This window comes from Canis lupus, chromosome 5, assembly GCF_048164855.1.
Source record: "Canis lupus baileyi chromosome 5, mCanLup2.hap1, whole genome shotgun sequence".
In the NCBI taxonomy this organism is placed as follows: domain Eukaryota; kingdom Metazoa; phylum Chordata; class Mammalia; order Carnivora; family Canidae; genus Canis; species Canis lupus.
Window position 1 is genome coordinate 6,063,732 of NC_132842.1, and position 19,412 is coordinate 6,083,143.

Genomic DNA, 19,412 nt, shown 5'->3' on the forward strand with positions numbered 1-19,412 from the left:
GCTTTATACTTATGGTATGAGCATTTCTCTCTTTTATTGTGGTAAAATGACATAAAATTTACCATTGTAATCATTTTTTAAAAAAGATTTTTATTTTTATTTACTTATTCATGAGAGACACACACACGCACAGAGAGAGAGAGAGATTGGCAGAGACACAGGCAGAGAGAGAAGCAGGCTCCATGCAGGGAGCCCCACGTTCCACTCAATCCCGGGTCTCCAGGATCACGCCCTGGGCTGAAGGCGGTGTTAAACCACTGAGCCACTGGGGCTGTCCCATTGTAATCATTTTTAAGTGTATTAAGTACATTCACATTGTTGTGTAACCATTATCATTCCATCCAACTCCCCAAACTCTCATGTCTTGTTAAAGTGAAATTCTGTACCCATCAAACAGTAACTCCCCATTCTTCCCTTCCGCCAGCCCCTGGCAACAACCATTCTACTTGCTGCCTTTATGCTTTTGACTATTCTAAGTACCTCATGTAAGTGGAATCATACAGTATTTTGTCTTTTGTGACTGGCTCATTTTACTTAGCATATTGTCCTCAAAGTTCATCCATGGTAGCATACTAGAAAATTTCCTTTTTTTTTCTTAGGCTGAATACAATTCCACTGTGGATATACCACATTCTGCTTACCGATTCATCTGTGGTTGGACTCTTTGTTTGCTTCCATGTTTTAGCTATTGAGTGTACAAATATATCTTCAAGATCCTGCTTTCAATTCTTTGGGATATAATCCAGAAGTGGAATTGCTGGATCATATGTAATTCTATTTTTAATTTTTTAGGAACCTCCATGTTATTTGCTACAGAAGCAATACTATTCTACATTCCCACCAACAGTGCATAATGATTCCAATTTCTTCACATTCTTGCCAACAATTGTTGTTTCTCTCTCTCTCTTTTTGGATAGTAGCCATTCTAATGGGTAGCAAAGTAACGCTTTGTGCATTTTTATGTATATGTGTTACACAGCTATAAAGAGTTACTTTAAGGAAGGGAGTGGGTGTTGAGGAAGTAAAGATAAGGGCTTAGTTCACACTAATTTTTCAAGCAGTAACAGCAACAGAAAGAAGAAAATATCAGTAAATAGAAGCATTAAAAAAAACAAAAACAAAACTTTGTTTCAGTACAGAAAAGACCTGAGGCAATTTGTAGACAAAAGGGAAAAAAGTTGAAAGCTGTCTGGGGACAGCTGGAGGGAAGGAATCTGGAATACAGAGGAGTAGTTATCCTTGGAAAAGATGAACAAAGGGATATAGAGAAGCTGACAGTTCAAGAAAACTTTGAGATGGAGATTTTTAGATGAAAGAAACTTAATCTTCTTAGCTAGGCTGAAGGCTGCAGGTGTTGGTAAGTTGTTTCTACCTTATTGTTGAAGGAAAGTACCTCTTTGATAAAACTGAAAGTTCAGATAAAATGGTGTAAGATATGGTGACTGCTTCTAAACGACAACATGCATTTAATTTTTGGAAATAAAAATCAGTTTTGAAACATATTTGAAATGACTCCCTTCATATTTTAAAGTAAAATCTAGGAAGGGAACATTGAGTGACTGCTATCATAATTATGTAAGAAAAGTCTGTCTTTCTGATATGGGTTTTATATACAGTAAGAATAAGACATCAGCTTTATATTATCAGGTATCCAATAGGAATTTGATGAAGTTTGCAAAATAAATGAACACTGGCAGTTGCACACTTCTAGAAGCCAAATTACTGAGGAGTTGCAATGGCCGCTGGAAGCCAGAGCACCTAGACAACTGGATGCTTCAGGTAAGAGCTGTCCCCAGGACAGCATGAGCAGCTCAGCCACCAAGAGCAGTCCTACTGTCCCCAGTGAGCTACCTGGTACTGAGCCCTTGCAGCCAGTTCTGATGGCCCAGATGGCAACCATTGCAGCTGTAGGCTCTGCTTTGCCAACCCTGGGGTCTGCAGTAGAGGAATAAAAGCTGTGCCCTCAAGATCTGATATCCTAACCAGAAGCTGGAGGAAGCCCCTTAGGCATACCAACAGCAGCTTGGTCCTGGCTACCATGAGACGCAAGATTTTGGAGTGAGCCCAGATCCAAAGTGACCTTGATCTGGGGCTTGTGAGGGTTTCAATGGAGGTGCTGAAACAGGGCACATTTGCAGATGGATTAACCTAATCAAGAAGTTCAAATTCAAATAAAGGAGGAGCACGTGGGTGGCTCAGTTGGTTACACCTCCAACTCTTAATTCTGGCCTAGGTCATGAATTCAGGGTAAGAGGATTGAGCCCTTTTGGGCTCTGGCTGGGTGTAGAGCCTACTTAAGATTCTCTCTCACCCTCTGCTCAAATTTCCAACCCCCTGGGCTCTCTTTCTTTCTCTAAAAAAAAGAAAGGAAGGCAGGCAGGCAGGCAGACAGAAAGAAAGAAAGGAAGAACGAGAATGGCAGGGAATGTTCTTCCTGTAGAGGATTTCACTGAGGTGATGTGCAATTTGTGGCTGGGCAAGTGTTTGTGTGGCCTCCTTACATGAGCTTTTGTGATGTTAATTGAGAATTAGTGAGAATAGTGATTTTCTATAAAGAGAATAAAGAAAATGCTTTCTCTATGAAATAGTGATTAATTTAAAAAATAAGTTGTATGCAATTGACTAGAATAGAATCTCCAATTCCTGGTGAGTGACTAGATATTTTGCTATTTGAAGAAATAGAAAGTAGAAACTCTTACAGGAACAGCTGGACCATGTAGGAAACTATACATCATTTGATGTTGCTTATCCCTACAGCTATTGGCTTCTCTTATAGAATCTTCTCATATTGTTCTTGCTTTGTAGTGTATTGACATCAACTAATATGGTTTAATGTGCACTTAAAAGGGAGCAATTCAAAAAGTCAGTGAACTTTAGATCATATCAGAAATTTCAATCAAAAAAATTAATCATTTCATTGAGCATCACTTACTGAGCTCTGTGTTGGGTGCTATGAGAGATCAAAAAAAGTCACTCTCCACACTTGTCAGAATTGCACATATTAATAAGGGATATAAAATGCACACTTGCACATTCATTCATTCATTTACTCATTCATACACATAGCAAGTCACTTGGCAAACACTTCATTGGAAAAATCCTCCTTGCTCTTGGAGAGCTAATGATGACACAGCCCCTGTCCTTGAAAAAATTTACAATTCAGAGCAGGAAGCAAACATGTAAATAATTTTACATCCAATTAAATTAATAATTTTAATCCAAAGTGATATAGAGTTGTGCCTGAAGTGTTAAAAATCAGCCAAATCGGGAACCCTGGGTGGCGCAGCGGTTTGGCGCCTGCCTTTGGCCCAGGGCGCGATCCTGGAGACCCGGGATCGAATCCCACATCGGGCTCCCGGTGCATGGAGCCTGCTTCTCCCTCTGCCTGTGTCTCTGCCTCTCTCTCTCTCTCTCTGTGACTATCATGAATAAATAAATAAAATCTTAAAAACAAAAACAAAAACAGCCAAATCAATAGCAAGTATGAATCTTTTATATATTAGCTCAATATTTCTGGACAGAGGGCCTTTATGAAGCATAGTGATCCTACAGGACAAATAGAATGTTCTGAGAAATTGCTAATCAGAATCTCAGCTCTGCTTTTTCACCTGGATGATCTTGAATAAGACATTTCACTCATCACATCCCAGCTTCCTGCCCATAATTTAAGGATGGTAATTCCTTTCTCACTGGTCTATTACAAAGATTAAATGAGATAAGGCATATGTGGCCCAGATGTCCCAGCTCTGTGACTATAGAATAAGATCACTTTTGCTTTAGTATTTCCATTACATGTCTCTAAATCTCCAGAAGTCCTTCTCATCAACAGCAAGTCTTATCTCCCAGGACCTAACCTCAAGACCTTGGAATGTCCAAGAGTCCAGGATGCTTTCTTAGCCATAAAGATTGGTCTTGTGATTCTCAGCTCTCCAGTGAGTCAGAAGAAAGTCTCTCGGCAGGGCAGAGATTTAGAGATATCTTCTTGGGATCCTAGACAGAAAACCATAGCGGGTCCTTTTTAAATTGTTAACAGGAAGACAGAAACCCAATCATGTTGGACTGCTTGTTCAAGATCATTTACCTAGATTTTGGTGTTTTGGGGCCTAAACCCCCAGGCTCGGGGCTTTCCATCATAGTGAAATAAGGCAAAATTGGGTAACAGAAAAGGAAGAAGAAGTTTTGAAGGTACAGGGCAGTGTGATGATGGTATTTTTGTTTTGTTTTTCTAAATCAGATGCACCAGATGAGTTTAACAATCTCTCTCTGATCCAGGAATATCCAATGAGAATAGAATATGAATTGATTGAGACTGTACATTCCAAGTCTCTCAATTCTACCATTGCTTTTAGAAAGTGAAAATAAAAAGCAGCAAATATGCATTTCATATGTTTCATTTCTTTCTGGTGTGATTTTGATAAATTTTTATACAGTGTTTTACTTGTTTCTCTAGGAATTAGACTATATACTAGGTTTGTGTTATGCAGGGATGAAACAATAAAAAAAAACACCCAAACCCAAAAAGCTTCAACTGTTTCATTCAGTCCTAATTTTAACCCCATTTGTTTTTCTTATAAATGTGCCAGTGCCTTTTCTTCTTCTCTCACCTAAACCTATACTCTCAGTAGAGTCCCTAGAGTTTCTCTGCCTATTTAAATGGTTAGGTGTAGAAAGAATTTTTTTTTGTCTTTATGCCAGTGACCCATAGGGCCAGGGTAAATTAAAGAGGTGATATTTAGCTGCTACTTTTAGATTTTAATTGATGAACGATATTGATAATAATGAACTATCAATAGTCTACTCAACCTTCAGAGCTCTTCTCTGCTTATCTCAGCAGATACCTTGCTTTCTCTTTTACTGAAAGGCGCATTTGGTGCCATGAGTAGGGATTTGTCCTTGCACTGCCTCTCCACATAGTTCTCTACTTCTCTAAAGTGCTCTTAGTCTTGTCTCTATTAATCAGGTGCCCATCATTCCAGCTGTCCTTGGGTCCCATCAATTAATTAATTACCTCTTAATGTTCCCCTTCCCCTTCTTCATCTGGCCTCTCCCCTTTTACAGATATTCCTATAAGGTAGGGTAGTAAATTCCTTGACTAGAGAGCCCTAACCCTACCTCCTCAAACATGTCCAAATGGGCTTTGATATTGAAACTATTGGGGGGACAAGATATGTCCCTGTAAACCTTACCATCCCAAGTGATTCCAGGTATCTCATCAGGCTTACTAATTTTATTCTTGTCTTTCATGATCATAAAATCAAGTGACACCCTGAGAATACCAACCCAGGGTCACTCCTTCCACTGGCTCACCTCAAACCCTAACCCCCCACACTGTGGCCCTGTTCTCAGTGCAGTGCCTGATGATGTGCCTCTGCAGGGCTCTCCCTCTCTTCAGTCCTTGTGTAAGTGACTTTTTATCTCCTTTTTCCCCTGTGCACTTATTTCCATGTAGTAGCTGAACTGGCCCTTTTTCTGGACTCTTCCAGACTTATCCACGATCTCTGACCCTTACAACTGTATCCTTTTTCTCCAACGTTCTTCCTCTTGTTCCCCATATTGTATAGTTTATCTACTTCCTTTGCTCAGAATAGCTGAGGTTTTCATGAAATTTCTGCTAATCTCCCAGGGTTAAAAAGACAAATGAACAAAATATCCAGGAGGTGTGGGGGAGAAGAGAGGGAGAGGGGTAAAGAGGACAATGTGAACTCAGAACAAGGTCCAAGGAGCTTGTCCTTAGAGCAGGGCCAATTCAACTTTCTTGTTCTTTGGAGAAACTAAAAAGACTGGCAAACTAGTAAAACAGAACAGATTCCTCTCTCAAATAGCTTGGCTTAACCTTCTGTAGTAATCCATATATGATTTAAAATGATACAAGTTAGCAAAAACGAAATAAAACAAAAAAACCAAATCCTCAGAAAATATAGCTATAAAAACTTAACTAACTAAACTTGAAATGCACAGAATTAATCTTACCATGAAACCCAAGGGAATGCTCATGAAGTGTTGTATTTTAATCAGTTTTGACTATTATCTCTCATTCAAACAGAGCATCGTAATAGGATGGTCATGGAAATTAATACTTTGGCCAGAGCTGTGTGTCCTTCTGAAGAAAGGAAGATGAAAGTCATTTTTCTTTCAGAATGATTTTGAGATCCAGGACAGAAACTCCTGCAAGAGTGTGTCACCCATCCATCCCTCACCCCCCACCTAATCAGTGCAGGCTCCAGGAAATGCATAAAGATTTTTTTTTTTAATGCATAAAGATTTGTAGCAAAGAGTATCAACAATCAAGCTACAACTCAATAAAAATTAGGTGTAGATAATCAGGGATTTCATGGAATTTTACATTTCCCTTTGTATTCACTTTGGTCTAGATTGTTACTATAATTGCTGACATTTCAGATATCATTTTCCAGAATAATAATTTTTTTTCTAAAGGGTATACCCAATAGCAGGCACTTGTAACAAAAACTATTCTTCATATATATATATATATGAAGAATATATATATATATATATATCTTATTGGTTTTGCCTTTTTATTGGTTCTGGCTACATATTCTAATTGGTTAAAAAATAACATGGTAGACCTAACTAGTTAATTTGAAAATGATAGTTTATGATAATTAACTATAATCAGATATATAGTTTTTTTGGCAAAAGCTAAAATAATACATAATCTGGGAAATGTCCTTAAAAGTGAACATTTCTTTATTTCTTTTTGTTATTCTGCTGAAAAGAGTAGTATTTTTTAAAAGATGTTATTTATTATTTATTTATTTTAGAGAGAGAGAGTAAGGGGGAGGTGCAATGGAGAAAGGAGAGGAAGGAGGAGAATTTCCAGTAAAAGGGCGCCTGGGTGGCTCAGTGGTTGAGCGTCTGCCTTTGGCTCAGGGCATGATCCTGGCATTCCAGGATCGAGTCCCACCCACATCAGGCTCCCTGTGAAAAGCCTGCTTCTTCCTCTGCCTGTGTCTCTGCCTCTCTCCATGTCTCTCATGAATAAATAAATAAAATCTTAAAAAAAAAAAAAATTCCAGTAGAATTAGAGCAGAGTACAGAGCCCGACTCGGGGCTCAATCCCATGACTCTGAGATCACAACCCAGGGTCATAACCCGAGCCAAATCCAAGAGTCAGCCACTTAACCAACTGAGCCACCCAGAAGCCCCTGAAAATACAAATTAAAAAAAAATGAAACTTAGATCATGTCCAAGGAACACAAGAATTTTAACTATATTGTCTATTCTAGTCTAAATTTTCATTCCATTTTATGTGGAATCATGTGGGCAAGAAGATAAAATTGAGATAGGAATGAAGGCTTATGTGAGAGACTGGAAGCTACCAGCCAGAGTGTTCTGTACTGACCCATTCCTACTGGAGGACCAGATGCTGAGACCTTAGATAGTGGACAGATGTCACAAGTGTTGGTTATTCACTGGGTTGCTAACACCAAACCCAGATCCATTCTGTCACCCTTGGCCATCTCTCCATTAGTATTCTCCACCAGCTGTTTTGCTTTGCCAGTATTAACTAGAAATGTCATTTCAACACTATATATTAGAAATGCAATTTAAATAAATTCATATTGTTCATGATTCCTACATCTGACAAAAGGAAAAGGTAAAGTGAATATTTGCTTAACATATTCCAGTTACTTTTCCTTTTTATTAAGTAGGCTCCTTGTTCACATGGTGTCCAGCATAGCGCTTGAACTCACAACCCCAAGATCAAGACCAGGGCTGAGACCAAGAGTCAGAAGCTTATCGGACTGAACCACTCAGGCTCCACTATTTCCAGTTACTTTACATGAGACATAAAGCTTCCCCCAATCCTTGAGATGTATATTGATATTCCCATTTTATAGTTAAGGAATATAAAATTTAGGATAATGTGGTTATCTGGGTCTAAATCCAGATTTAACTCCAAAATCTATATCCTTTCATTTCTCCTATACTCTTTCCCTAAAGACAGGAGGTTGAAATTATTAACTGAAAGAATATTTGGAGATTATCAAATGCATTTCAACCCCATATCCAATTCCAATTATAATTATCAAAGATTTAAACAACCACAAAATAGTTCATAACATACCCAAACTCTAGATGCATTATTCCTACACTGGGGGTCTGAATAACAAAATTCTCCCATAGAATATTTAATGCTATTCAGCTTGCTGTAGTAGTAATTTTAATGAGAGTGGAATGGTTATCTTGGGTGATGGGTAAATTGCTATGACTTTAGGCACATGAGTACATATGGGAAGTAGATTATGGTACTCATATCTGGAAGCCCCTCTGCCCTGAAACAACTCCATACTTACCTCTGTAGTACCCTGTTGATTTTGGAGTTTGAGCCACTTAAAAACATAATTCTAGGGGTGTCTGTGTGGCTCAGTTGGTTAAGCGTCTAACTCTTTATTTTGGCTCAGGTTTAGATCTCAGGGTTAGGAGATTGAACATCATGGCAGGGTGATGGGGTTGGGGGGTGGGAATGGGTCTGCACTTGGGTGTGGAGGCTGCTTGAGATTTTCTCTTCTCTATGCCTCTCCCCCTGCATGGTCCCAGCCCCTGCTCTCTCTCTCTAAAACAACAAGAACAACACCTTACACAAACAACCACCATAATTCTATCTGGACAGGTAGGTGTGGACAGGTAGGTGTGGTTGTCAACCATTATACTTTATCTCAAACTAGATTGCTGGGTTAATGAACTTGCCACTTATCAGGCCTCTCCTAGGAAGTGGGAGCCAAGGCTTGTTGGTTTTGAGGGAAGAGGAAAAAAACAAACCAAAACCAAAACCAACAAACAGAAAACCTAAAGAACATTGAACAAGTTTGGGTAGAATTCTTCTTGAAAGAAAATTCCTGTGTGAACAGACTCCATAAAACTCCAAGCAAGATGTCCTTCAATTCAAAAAATTTTATAATAAAACAATATTACAGACAGGCAAGCTTTCATTTCTTAAATCATTTTGCCTATGACCGACTTTGCATAAAATGTAAGCCAACTGATACAGATTTTTAAAATTTCAAATATGGAAAAATAGAAAAAGACTCACCAAAATTCCCCAACAATAGCCTTTCCTAGTACACTTTTATGGACTATCCTCACTGCATGCCAAACTCCACACGCCCTCTAGTGTATCCCTCTACAAATACAGCTGCTGGATCTATGCTTAAGTAAGTATTTGCTCTAGTAGAAGAGAATTTCCAGAGCAGCCTGTGCTTAAAATCTCAGTTTATCCTGCATCACCAGCTTGCACAGATGTCTTTTCCAGTGTTCATACAAACCATTTTTTCACCTTGTGTATTAATCCCCTACTTATTTTCAAAAATGGCTTACAAGGATGCATAAAATATGACAAGATTGAATATGTTAAACTGTGTTGAATGATAAAAGAAAAACAAGGGTGAGACAACATGATCAAGAAATTATATTAAAATACATAAAATAACAATGAACCATTCTTCCGTTGATAGACTGTATAGTTGGCTGTACATGTTTATATTAATCCAGGTAGACTAGGTTATGCTATGGTAAAAAAGAAACCTCAAATTTCAGTATGAGTGTCATGGTTGCTCCATTAGCACAGAAATTAGAGACAAGAGTGGGGAGCAGGACTCCAGGTCACCTTTCATTGGCAGGAATAGTCTTATGCCCTACCCACAAGAGAGCTGAAAGGCCTAGTCCTCCATATGGAAGGAGAAGAATTGGCTATTGGTCAGCAACTAGTGCCCACTATAGTGTTCTGGTGGTCAGGGTGAAAAAGGAAACTAGGGCAGATCTAATTTAGTATTCATGAGATAAAAATGAATGTAATAGCTCAGGAAAATTATGGCTATTTTTGATTCTAAAATCAGACAGGAATTCTCATTTAAGAGGCAATGTATAACACATATTACATCATCTCTACAATATGCTCAGGACTTTTTCCTTATCAGGCACTTGTATGGGTTTATAACATCAGGCAGAGGGAGAAGCTCCATGCAGGGAGCCTGATGTGGGACTTGATCCCGGGACTCCAGGATCATGCCCTGGGCCGAATGCAGGCACTAAACCGCTGAGTCACCCAGGGATTCCCCTGTCAAATTCTTAATTCAGGGATGTATTTATGCATTCCACTTGTAGGTTGTGTATATTCCATCAAGGAGTAGAGAGTACTAAATTGGGTTCTCCAGAAAACATCTGGAAAAAAAATGGAACAATAACCATGGAAGACATCCATAATTTACAGAGAGGCAGGGATTATGATGGCAAGGGCCCAGGGCCTAGGGCTCAATCCTGAGGGCTTAGTCCTCAGGGAGTTTGCTTTGTCTTTCAAGTGACCTACTCTAACACAGAATCAATATATCCAAGAATAGCAGCTGTAAACATCCAAGTTTTGCTTGACCTTCCATGTTCACTGCATAAGGGAATTAGGGGAGAGAACCCTGGTGATCTTGATGGTTGTGGTTCACTAGGGACACAATAAACAAGTACTTGTACAACTAAGATGTATAGAACAAACCATTCTGCAAAGGGTCTCCTAATACAAACACATGAAGCAGACACAAACAAAAGGGCATAATCAATGTTTGCACCTAACAGCATGGTATGGGTGTTTCTATCTGTGTGATCATCTCTCCCCTCACATTTAAGTCTATCAACCCTCTTCTGTTCCTGAAAGAGGGGTATGCAAGGACAAATCTTGGGCCTAAGTCTGATCCCAAGCAGAAAATAAGTAGTGACAAAAAAACTCATGGTGGAGAGATCTTCCAGCTTCATTGCTACCCCTTAACATTTCTATTCCATCTTGGCTTACTCTTCCAGAGGACTGAGTAGGTCATTTTATCCAATGTAAGTGAAGTAGCTGCCAGGAGCTGGCGATCCTACAAACCAGAACAAATCCTTTTCCCTTTACAGCCGGGACTACGTTAATTGCCTTCAGTTTTTGTGTTCTCCAATTTGTCCTGCACATCACTGCCTACTCTGATCTGGCAATCTTAGTTTTACTCAGAGTGTTAAATCTATTTATATTTAATGCAATTACCGAGATAGACTTATACCATTTTCCTATTCACTTTTAAATATGGCCTATCAATGTATGTTGCTTTTTCTTGCCCTCTTTTTATCAAAGTTATTTCTTATTAACCCATTTCCCTCATTTTAACATATAAATTATGCACATTTTTACTATAGTTTTGTGTTTATCCTAGAGTTCTACATTCATTTGTTTTCAATCTGTTAAAATTTTAATTTTATTTTTTATTCTTTAGTAAACTCTACACCTAACATGGCACTTGAGCTTATGACCCAGAGATCAAGAGTCACATGCTCTCCTGACTGTGCCAGCCAGGTGCCCCTAATCTATTAAAACTTTTAATTTTATCATTTTTCTAGTACTTCTAGAACCTCAAAACTCCTTAATTCCATTTATACCTTCTGTCCCTTCTTATGTGTCATTGTTGTCATGCATTTTAATTGCATATGTATTTTAAGTTCTATACATGTTGCAATTATTATTTATATTTACCCACATAATTATCTTTTCTGGAATTATTTATTCCATACTCTATTTCCACTTTTCCACGTGGGATCATTTTTCTCCATCCTGAATAAGTCTCTTTAGTTTTACTTCTAATGCAGGTCTACTGATGGTAAATTCTTCCAGCTGTTCTTTGTCTAAAAGCATCTATTTCACCTTTATTTTTTTTTTTTAAGATTTCATTTATTTATTAATGAGAGACACAGAGAGAAAGAGAGAGAGAGGTGTGGAGACACAGGCAGAGGGAGAAGCAGGCTCTGTGAAGGGAGCCTGACATGGGACTTGATCCCAGGTCTCCAGGATCAGGCTCTGGGCTGAAGGTACCACTAAACTGCTGAGCCACCCAGGCCGCCCTTGCCTTTAGTTTTGAAGGGTTCTTTTGCTGAGTATAAAACTCTAGGTTGAGAGTTATTTTCTTCTGGTAATTTAAAAATATTCCACTGCTTCTTGTTTCTCTCATTTGTTTTGAGCAGTCTGCTGTCAGTATTATTGCTGCTCTTTGAAGATGACACTTTAAAAAAAATCTGCATTGTTGAAGTCTAACTTACATACAATAAAAATCAATCATTTTCACTATGATTTAGAGGCTTCAGATGGATTCAATCATGTCCATTGCCTCAGAGTTTCTCATGCACCTCTGCAATCAATGCCCCTCTCCAAATTTGACCCTGTTCAACCACTCGATCTAATTTATGTGACTATAGTTTTGCCTTTTCTAACATTTCATATAAATGGAACTATAAAGTATATAGCATTTTATGGCTAACTTCTTTTATTGAGCATAATGCTTTAAGATCTATCTTTGTTCATGTATGTTTCAATAGTTTCTTTCTGTTGTCAAGTAAATCCATACAATGGATCTTGTCAGCTATTCACTAGTTGATAGACATGTAATTGGTTTCCAGTATGAGGCTATAGTGAATAAAGCTTCTCTGAACAGTCATGTATAAATCTGTGTATAGACATGTAGTCTCACTTCCTTATGGTCATTTAGTAAGTATCGACTACACTTTATGAAAAATCATCCTCCAAAATGGCAGTAGCAATTTGCATTTGTTACTAGCAACATATGAGAGTTTCCCTTGTTCTACTTCCTTACCAGCATGAAGCATTGTTATTCTTTTTTATTTTAACCATTCTAATGTGTGTGTACTGTTTTTTAATTGTGGTCTTAATTTTCATTTCCCTAACAACTAATGATGGTGAGTATTTTTAAGTGCTCACATGCTATTTGTATATCTTTCTTTCAAAAATGCCTCCTCCTTTGCAAAATCGAGTAGTTTGTTTTCTTCTTATTTGAACTGTAGAGTTCTTTATATACTATGGTAATATTACCTTTTTCTGGATTCTTTTAGGATTTTCTCATTTTGGGGGATCCCTGGGTGGCTCAGAGGTTTAGTGTCTGCCTTCAGCCCAGGGCATGATCCTGGAGTCCTGGGATCAAATCTTGCATCGGGCTCCCTGCATGGAGACTGCTTCTCCCTCTGCTTGTGTCTCTGCTTCTCTCTGTGTGTGTCTCTTGTGAATAAATAAATAAAATCTTAAAAAATTTTTTTTTCTCTTTTTTTTTTTGGATTTTGACAGTTTGATATAATATTATTTAAGTATGATTTTCTTTTGCTTGTGTATTTATCCTATTTCAGTTTCTCTGGGCCTTTTAAATTTGGGAGTCAATGTTTTGTTTACTTTTACCAATTTTGGAAAATGACTATTTTCTCCTAGAACATTGTTTTCCCCATTTTTCTCTCTTATTTCTTTCTTGGACTCCAATTGTATATATATAGACATTAAAAAGAAATTTTATTGGAGTTCAATTTGCCAATATATAGCATAATACCTAGTGCTCATCCCACCAAATGTCCCCCTCAGTCACCCCATCCCTCCCCCACCTCCCTTTCCACCACCCCTTGTTCGTTTCCTAGAGTTAGGAGTCTCTCACGTGCTGTCACCCTCACTGATATTTCCCACTCATTTTATCTCCTTTCCCCTTTATTCTCTTTCACTATTTTTTATATTTCCCAAATGAATGACACCATATAATGTTTGTCCTTCTCTGATTGACTTACTTCACTCAGCATAATACCCTCTAGTTCCATCCATGTTGAAGCAAATAGTGGGTATTTGTCGTTTCTAATGGCTGAGGAATATTCCATTGTATACATAGACCACATCTTCTTTATCCATTCATCTTTCGATAAATACCGAGGCTCCTTCCACAGTTTGGCTATTATGGACACTGCTGCTATAAACATTGGGGTGCAGGTGTTCTGGCGTTTCACTGCATCTGTATCTTTGGGGTAAATCCCCAGCAGTGCAATTGCTGGGTCATAGGGCAGTTCTTTTTTTAAGTCTTTGAGGAACCTCCACACAGTTTTCCAGAGTGGCTGTACCAGTTCACATTCCCACCAACAGTGTAAGAGGGTTCCCCTTTCTCCACATCCTCTCCAACACTTATTGTTTCCTGTCTTGTTAATTTTCCCCATTCTCACTGGTGTGACTGGTATCTCATTGTGGTTTTGATTTGTATTTCCCTGATGGCAAATGATGCAGAGCATTTTCTCATATGTTTGTTGGCCATGTCTATGTCTTCCTCTGTGAGATTTCTGTTCATGTCTTTTGCCCATTTCATGATTGGATTGTTTGTTTTTTTGCTGTTGAGTTTAATAAGTTCTTTATATGTCTTGGATACTTTATCTGATAGGTCATTTGCAAATATCTTCTCCCATTCTGTAGGTTGTTTTTTAGTTTTGTTGACTATTTCTTTTGCTGTGCAGAAGCTTATATGTAGACATTTTAAACATGTCCCGCGTATTTCTTATTTCAAATGTTCTTTTTCTTTGTGTTCCATTTTGGTTGTTTTCAGTTGACTTGTCTTTCTGTTTGTAAATTCTGTTTTCTGCTTTGTTGAAATTGTATTTATCTAAGCTATTCTATTCATTTCATTATTTTTTAATAGCTCAGATATTCTTATGAAATTCTCCATTATTTCCTTAATTTTCACATTTTGAAAACTTATTTATCATAGCTTTTTAAAAATAAGCTTTTAAAATTTTAGAACACTTTTACATTTACAAAAAAAAAAAAAAAAGCTGCAGAGATATCAGAGAATTCCTATGTTGTCCACACCTAGTTTCTCTACTGTTAATATCATGTTACATGACTATGATAGGTCACCAATCCTAGTCCTTCCTCTTTTTACTCTCCCCTTATCACAATCTCTTCTTATCTCTGATTCCACTCTACCCTATCAAGACAGTGGATTCTCATAGATTCCTTAGAATGAATAATGAATGCCATTGCTAAAACTCTACATTCCCTACATGCTATGATGAAAATAGGCTTGCTTAAGGATCTAGGGATTGTCAATGGCAATAGTGGACAAAACCCAATAAATACTTATTACCAACCTAAAACTCATTTTAGTAAACAACAAAATAAAAATTCCCAGTTCAACATAAGCTCTGCTAAAACTAAAATTGAACTGAAAAGAAGTCAAGATTCCTGCTTAATTCCACCCACTAATTCTCTTACCTGACACATCAATTATCATGATTATTACCATTTGAGGCACAGCCACTTCTATGTACTTAGTTTATTAGACACTGGAGGAGGAAGATTAACTTGAAAATTTTTTACTAAAAATCTGGAAAAGTTAGCTGTTGTTGAGAAAATAGCAGAGGAGAGCAAAGAAAGAGCAAGAGTATGAATACTTCATGGAGAAAATATCTATGTATACATATAATTTCAAACATGATTTTCAAATGCTGTTACTATTATCCTTACCATTTAGACTTCCAATGTTTTATATGATGTAAGACACAGCAAACTAAGACAAGACAGCACAGTACATATAAAATACCACAACTGATAAATAGTGTTAGTGCTTCAACTCAGAGGACCACAAAAAAACTTCTTTAAAAATGAATATCACTTGATCAATAAAGGTTTGGACCTAAGGTAAGGGCTGAGGAAAAAAGCAAATTATTTAGGAAAGAAAAAGATGAAGTTAAAAAAATGCATTTATATATGGAATTAATATATATCACAAATAATCTCTTATTTACTTTAGTGTAAACTGCCTCAAATCCTCTGGAATGAAGCAGAGTATGAAGCATTCAATCAATGCATCCCAAGGCACAATTTCAACAGTGTCCTGTATCATCTGTGTTACTATTTCTGAAATAATCTTTTCCATTTTTGTTCTCTTCTTGATAGTGTTGCAGTATTTCTAAATGCTTATGGAAGCTTTTTCCTTGAATTATTAAAGCCAAATTCACTATCACCTTCCACCCACCAACCCTCCCACTTGTTCATTTCCCACTCTGTTCATGGCACCACCTTTATTTTCTACATTATTAAAGCTTAATTTTGGAGTCATTGTTTGACTCATTCTTATCTTCCGATTTTTAGTCACCATGAAATCCTATATAATTGTTTTGCAAAATATCTTGGGATTCCATTTCTTTTCTTATTTTCGTGAGCTCATCACCTTGTCCTTGCGTAGCTCAAATTCTCCTTGTACACTTGAGGCCACGGGCTACGTCAATTTAGAGGAACAGCAGTCTGACTAAAAAATAAAATTGATGACAACCCAAGTCTTTACTTAGTCTCTCAAAAAATGCACAGTGTAGTGGTTAAGAGTGAGGCTCTGAACCCTGGCTGCCTGGAATAAGAACTGGCTCTATCAATTCCTAGCAGCTAACTTTATCTGCCTCAATGACTTCATCTGTAAAGGGGGCATCATAACGGTACCCACATCATAAGATTATTGTGAGAATAAAATGACCCAACACATGTAAGTCATGTGTACAGCATTTACAACAAACTCATGGTGAGTTATTATTATTTTTTATTATTGATTTTTATAGTTATTGAAAATCCTTCTTAGTCTCTCTATCACTATCAAAGAAGATAGCAGTTATTTTCCCTAAATGATTGCTTATTTCCACTCTTAACTTCCTGCTCAGATCCTCTCCCAGAAGCCAGCCCATCCTGCTGTTGGTGTCTCTGGCCAGTTTTTCAACTAACTGGACACTTTTCTTGTCTTTTTTTTTTTTTTTTAAGATTTTTATTTATTTATTCATGAGAGACACACACTCACACAGAGGCAGAGACATAGGCAGAGGGAGAAGAAGGCTCCCTGCAGGGAACCTGATATGGGATGCCATCCCAGGACCCCAGGATCAGGACTTGAGCTGAAGGCAGATGCTTAACCACTAAGCCACCAAGGTGCCCCTCTTGTCTTTTTTTTTTTTTTTTAAGATTTTATTTATTTATTCATGACAGACACAGAGAGAGAGAGAGACAGAGAGAGAGAGAGAGAGAGAGAGAGACGCAGAGGCACAGGCAGAGGGAGAAGCAGGCTCCACGCATACAGCCCGATGTGGGACCCGATCCAGGGACCCCAGGATCATGCCCTGGGCCGAAGGCAGGTGCAAAACCACCGAGCCACCCAGGGATTCCCCCCCTCTTCTCTGTTTTTAAAACATAAAATCCCCTAGTGCCTCTCTGATCCTTTCAGATTTTTCAAACTTTCTACCAAGGAAAGGATGGTGAAAACAGCCTACCAGGTGCAGGTGATAAGGTGTCAGATGCTGGTAATTATTAAATATCAGTGATAAACTATTTCCCTCCCCACCAATCTTTTAGTGATCTAGTTGCTATGGTTACTGTTGTGTCTTAATAACATATACATATATAAATATACACATATAATACACATACATATATATGTATATATAAGCTTTATATTATTGTATTTTTATTACATATCCTTTAGTCAACATTGTATTCTGCCTATAAATTAATTCTGAGTATCTCAGTTACACAGTTGACACTCAACACATGTAGACTAAAATACTTGTATTCTTTTTGAGAATGGATTCATGAGAGTTACAAGTCATTCTAGTTGCTTTTGGGCACAATTTTTGTCTTCAACACTCCTGTGGCATTTCATATTCCTGCATTTAAACAGCAGATTCAAATAAAGCAACAATAGCACAGTGACTATAAAGACAAAAAAACTGAACATGAGTTACTTTAATTCTCCCGTTTTATGTGCCCACTTTGAGTTTTAATTTGTGTTTAAAATTTAAGACAATAAAATGGAGAGTGAATAGCAAACTATATTTTACTGAATTCAGACAACATCTTTAAAATAGAAATGTATCCTTTTTGGTTGTTTTTAATTTCAGTTAGTTAACATACAATGTTATATTAGTTTCCAGTGTACAGTATAGTGATTCAGTATTTTATACATCACCTGGTGCTCGTCACAACACGCACATTCCTTAATCCCCATGACCTGTTTCTCCCACCCCCCAACCCTCCTCCCCTCTGGTAACCTTCAGTTTGTTTGCTACAGTGAAGGATCTGTTTCTGGCTTGCCCCTTTCTTTTTTTCCCTTTGCTCATTTGTTGTGTCTTAAACACATGAGTGAAATCATATGGTATTTGTCTTTTCCCAGTCGACTTATTTCATTTAGCATTATACTTCCTAGTTCCATCCATGTTGTTGCAAATGGCAATATTTTATTCTTTTTTTCTGACCAATATTTCATTTTAAAAATACACATTAAATATATATTAAATATATATATGTATATATATATATTCATCATCTTTATCCATTCATCAATCAACAGACATTCAGGCTGCTTCCATAATTTGGCTATTGTAAATAATGTAAATAATGCTGCAATAAACATAGGGGTGCATGTGTCCCTTTGAATTCGTGTTTTTATATTCTTTGGGTAAATACTCAGTAGTGCAACTCTGGGTCATAGGTAGGTCTATTTTTAACTTTTTGAGGAACCTCCACACTATTTTTCACAGTAACTGCACCAGTTTGCATTCCCACCAACGGTGCACAAGAATTCCTTTTTCTCCACATCCTTGCCAACACATGTTGTTTCTTGTGTTGTTGATTTAAGCCATTCTGACAGGTGGGAGGTGATATGTCATCGTAGGTTTGATTTGCATTTCCCTAATGGTAAGTGATGATGCACATCTTTTCATATTGTTTTTGTTGGCCCTGTGGAAGTCTCTGGAGAAATGTCTGTTCATTGCTTCTGCCCATATTTTGATTGAATTATTTGTTTTTTGAGTGTTGAGTTTTATAAATTCTTTACTAACTCTTTATAAGATATATTATTTTAAATATCTTCTCCCATTCTGTAGGTTGACTTTTTTGTTTGTTTCTCTTGCCTCAGGAGACATGTCTAGTAAGAAGTTGCTATGGCTAAGATCAAGAGGTTACTATCTGTGTTTTCCTCTAGGATTTTAATGGTTTCCTGTCTCACATTTAGGTCTTTTTTTTTTTAAATTTTTTTTTTTATTGGAGTTCAATTTGCCAACATATAGCATAACACCCAGTTCTCATCCCGCCAAGTGCCCCCCTCAGTGCCTGTCACCCAGTCACCCCAACCCCCCCGCCCACCTCCCTTTCCACTACCCCTTGTTTGTTTCCCAGAGTTAGGTGTCTCTCACGTTTTGTCACCCTCACTGATATTTTCACTCATTTATTATGCTGAGTGAATTAAGTCAATCGGAGAAGGACAAATGTTATATGGTCTCATTAATTTGGGGAATATAAGAATTAGTGAAAGGTAATAAATGGAAAGGAGAGAAAATGAGTGAAAATATCACATATAGGTCTTTAATCCATTTTGAATTTGTTTTTATATGTGGTGTAAGAAAGTGATCCAGTTTCATTCTGCATGTTGCTGTCCTGTTGTTTCAACACTATTTGTTGAAAAGACAATCATTTTCCCATTGCATATTCTTCCCCACTTTGTGGAAGAGTAATTGCCCATATAGTTGTGGGTTTGTTTCTGGGTTTTCTATTCTGGTCCATTGATCTATGTGTCTGTTTTTGTGCCAGTACCACACTG